Source organism: Myotis brandtii, unplaced genomic scaffold (genome assembly GCF_000412655.1).
Source record: "Myotis brandtii unplaced genomic scaffold, ASM41265v1 scaffold305, whole genome shotgun sequence".
In the NCBI taxonomy this organism is placed as follows: Eukaryota; Metazoa; Chordata; class Mammalia; order Chiroptera; family Vespertilionidae; genus Myotis; species Myotis brandtii.
In genome coordinates, this window is record NW_005361652.1 from 4,199,353 (window position 1) to 4,203,877 (window position 4,525).

The 4,525-nt window shown below is 45.5% G+C and overlaps 1 protein-coding gene across 2 annotated transcripts in view; it reads left to right on the forward strand.

Annotated features, from left to right (window-relative positions):
• Positions 1 to 2,324: 2,324 nt before the first annotated feature.
• The window catches only part of SYTL4 (synaptotagmin-like 4), a 96,757-nt gene continuing 94,556 nt past the window's right edge, over positions 2,325 to 4,525 (forward strand). For both annotated transcript variants that reach the window (XM_005869894.2, XM_014542618.1), the window contains exon 1: positions 2,325 to 2,454. The gene's annotated coding sequence lies outside the window, so the exon portion shown is untranslated. The remainder of the gene's footprint in view (positions 2,455 to 4,525) is intronic.

Below are 4,525 nucleotides of genomic sequence, written 5' to 3' on the forward strand. Positions count from 1 at the left end.
CACTGCTGGTGGGAATGCAGACTGGTGCAGCCACTGTGGAAAACAGTATGGAGTTTCCTCAAAAAACTAAAAATGGAACTCCTGTTTGACCCAGTGATCCCACTTCTAGGAATATATCCCAAGAAACCAGAAACATCAATCAGAAAGGATATATGCACCACTGTGTTCATAGCAGCACAATTTACAATACCTAAGATTTGGAAACAGCCTAAGTGCCCATCAACACATGAGTGGATTAAAAAATGGTGGTACATCTACACAATGGAATACTATTCTGCTGTAAAAAAGAAAGAACTCTTACCATTTGCAACAGCATGGATGGACCTGGAGAGCATTATGCTAAGTGAAATAAGCCAGTTGGAGAAAGATAAATATCACATGATCTCACTCATTTATGGAATATAATGAGCAACATAAACTGACGAACAAAAATAGATACAGAGACATAGAAGCATTGAACAGACCATCAAACCTCAGAGGGAAGGCAGGGAAGGGAGAGGGCCGGGATAAGAGACCAACCAAAGGACTTGTATGCATGCATATAAGCAGAATCCATGGACACAGATAGTAGGGGGTTGAGGGCATATGCTGGGGGGTGGGAGTGGCCAGGGAGAGGTCAATGGTGGAAAAAGGAGACATTGGTAATACTTTCAACAATAAAGAATTAAAAAAAATTTTTTTGAAGAAAAAAAAAGGTGGAAACATGCAATGCCTAGTGTTGAGCAGAGAAGCCCTGAGGATGGAGTTGGGAAAACTAGACAAAACAAAAGGGTTTTCTTTTTGAAATGGCTTCTTTGCACTTCAGGCTGTAGGCAGGGTATTGAAGAATTCAAGTATGGAAGAAAACACTTGGTAGACCCTGGGAGCTGAATTTTACTGTTTTGTCTTCTAGAAATAAAATGATTTTTTTTCTTTCTCTATTAAAGAGTTTCAAAAAACATGTTTTATATTATCAAAGCTATACATGCTCATTATAAGAAAGTTGACAAATACAGAAAAGTAGGAGGAAAAGGAAAAATTCATTTAGTTCCAGCACCTAGAGATGGCCACTATTAATATTTTGCATAATTCTTTCTAGCCTTTTTTTCATGAATATCTCCCCATTTCCATTAATTGTGATTATATTTTGTATTAAATGTTGTATCCTACTTTCAATTAATATTAGACATAAGCATTTTCTTGTCATTATGAACTATGTGTAAACACAGTAGTCCCCATTATCTGCCAATTTGCATTCTATGATATCAGTTACCTGAGGTCAATTGCAGTTGGAAAATATTAAATGGAAAATTCCAATAATAAACAATTCATAAGTTTTAAATTGTGTGCCATTCTGAGTAGTGTGATGAAATCTCATGCTGTCCTGCTCCAATCCATCCAGGATGTGAATCATCCCTTTGTTTAGTGTATCCATACTGTAAATACTATCTGGCCATTATTAATGTCTGGCTGTCTAGATTATCAGATCAACTGTCATAGTACTGCAGTGCTTGTGTTCAAGTAACCCTTATTGTACTTAATAATGGCCACAATATGCAAGAGTAGTGATGCTGGCAATTTAAATATACCAAAGAGAAGCCATAAAGTGCTTCCTTTAAATGAAAAGGTATGTATAGGAAAACAAATCATAGTATATATAGGGTTCAGTACTATTTGTGGTTTCAGGCATCCCCTGGGTACATTGGAATATATCTCTCATGGACAAGGAGGGACTACTGTGCCAGTTTTACTGGCTATATAATATTCTGGGTCCCGTGGTGTGCCCCAGACTCTGACAGGAGGAAGATTTTCAAACCTTTGCCAATCTCATTATTATTCTAATTCGCTCTTCTTTTATTATGCTGAGTTGAATGTACCAGTTGTGTCCCTGTGTGAATTTAGTCTTATGTCCTTTGCTCAAAATGTTTCTATTTTAGACGGACATTTTTCTTTGCCATAAAAGACGGAAAGTCAAATGATCAGAATGGTATCATATTTTATTTCCCCACATTATATGGTCTACTCTAGGGTCTTCATCTTCCTAAAAGAACACGACAAAAGTTTGATAACTTTTGGCTCAGTTGAGTGGCAGAGGCAGGTAATTTATCATCTGAGAGAGTGATCACAGATGGAAGTGAGAGCGGGGTCAGGTCTAGTCTGAGACCCCTATCTTTAGTCCTCAAGAGCCCTTTCCTAACCCGGGAGGACATCCGTCCAGTGCTTTAAGGCTTTGGCTCCAAGAGCTCTCCTTGGAGTGGCGCGATCCCCCACTAAGGAGCCCGGAGCCCTGTGCGGCCCCTTTAAGAGTCCAGCTCCTCCCCGCTCCAGGGAAAGTTGCAGCTTTTTCCGCCTCCCAGGAGGGTGAGAAGGGCCGGCCGCCTGAGGGAGATTGCAGTCTTCCCGGAGCTGTAGACCCTGTCCTGAATCGGACACTGGGACGTCTCGCCCTCTCGTGGCACCTGTTGCAGGTGACAGGTAGGTCCACGGCCAGAGGCCGCCACTTCGCCGGGCCCCCACTCCTCCCGGGCCCCCAACCCCTTTTCGCTGCGCCCCCACCCCCATCTCAGGGACCTGCGCCCTTCCCAGTCTTTCCTGTCCCTTCCCCTGCCTGCCTCTCTGGACCGCAAGCCCCAAGCCTTCACTCCTGTCTGCTTGGGGTGATCCCTCCCCGCCAGTTGGCTTTCTCCCGGGCCCCTTCCTTTCCCGGCCGTCGCTAAGGCGGGCTGTGCCCCTCTGTGTACCCTGTCTCGCCTCGCGCCGAGTGGCTGGCTTTTCCCGCCTGCGGGAGCTGGGGCACGTCTCTGGGGCGGGGGTGGGGCCGAGTTCCTAGCGGGAGCTGCGCCCTCGGAGGCGTCGAGTCACCTTTCGCTGGGTCCTCTGGCAGCACCCAGCCTTTCCGCGTGGTCTCAGCCCCGCGCTTCTTCCGGACGGGCCGGGCCGGGCCGACGTCTGGTAGCGTCTGCTTCCCAAGCCGGCCGGCCGCAGGTAAAGGCTGCTGGCCCCAGTCCTGCCTGAGTGGGCTTCCCCAGTGCTTGGGGCCCCGGGACGCAGCTGTGAGCTCTGGAGCTGAACTGCTTTTTCTCGCCACCCTTCAAGCAGGCTTCAAGGATTTGCTCCTGGAGGAGGGTCCCCAGAAGCCCCAGAAAAGGCACAGAACACTTTTGTCTTCTGTGATGGTTTGTAAAGGGGTAGATGAACGCCTTCAGCCCTTAATGTAGAGTGAAATGGTTGATTTTTTGGTGGGGAAATCATTTGGTTAGAACAAGTGATTGAACAAGTGATCTGTTTCTCATTAACCTCTTCTTCCCCCAGTACCCTGCTTCTTCAGAACCAGAGGACCTAGCATTCCAGAATACAGCCTTTACCAGGGTTGGCCCTAGACCTTGAACATTTGTGGCAGAAATTAGTCTTCAGTACATCCTAGACCTCCTAGTTTTAATTGGCTTCTTTTCTGCTTTTTCAGGTTCCCACCTCCACCCTTCAATAAGTCCATTAATATTGCGGTATTATTGACCTAATGTGTTTACCCGCTGGTTTGTGGAGAGAACAATGTCTGATGCAAAGAACTGGGGCCCTGAGGAAGTATTTGTTGTAATTGTAGTTGACTTTTTTTTTTTTTTGCATCTGCTGGAATTCCTAGTAGGAAAAGACCACCAACTTGGTGTTCGAGACTTTTCCTGGCAGGGGGTGAACATTTCTGGTAACACAGCTTCCAGGTAATAGCTCTAGGTCAGAGTATGTTGAGGGATAATTGGTCTATGAGCATATGTAACATTCTGGATGATACTCTCTGAGCTTTCCCCCTTAAAGGCTGCTACTAATAATGATTGTTAGAATCCACTGAGCCAGGCACTTTGATAAGTTCTTGACATAATTATCTCATATAATCCTCATAACTCTATGCAGTAGGCACTACAATTATAACTGTGTTGTGATGAAAAGGAGACTTAAAGGTTAAGTGCCTTGCCCCAAGTCACCCAATAGATGAGGGGCAGAGCTGGGTCATCTGACTGAACTGCTGTGTTCCTATCCCCAGTCACACCACCTCTGCTGTATTAGATGTTAGAAACACCAAATAGCTCACAAGTGAGGACAAGTGATTAAAAATTTCCCAAGCTGAAGCATACATAAGTTTTGGTCCTTGATTCCACCCTGGATGCACTGTGGAGACTTTGGACCACTTACCTCACTGGTGTCTTACTCACTTCACCATTTCACTTCCAATAGGGGTCCAATCACCACATTGCCACCATAAGCACACAGCCCTGAATGTACCTAGCTGAACGAAACATCTGGGGCTCTTAGCTCAATAGTAATTGTCCTGAAGTTAGGAACGGGTAACTCTGGATTCTAGGGATATGTGTTCTTGACTCAACTTCTTCCTTTTTTGCTGGCTAGGGGAGAAATGAGGATGTGGTATGTGAAAAGGATTCCCCAACAGTCAGTCCAGAGAGCCTGAGGGGGAGTGTTTGCTTGTTTTATGGTGGGATGGGAGGGGTACCTTAGGCAGGGACAGTCCAGTAGAAAATGTACTCCTTGATCTCAT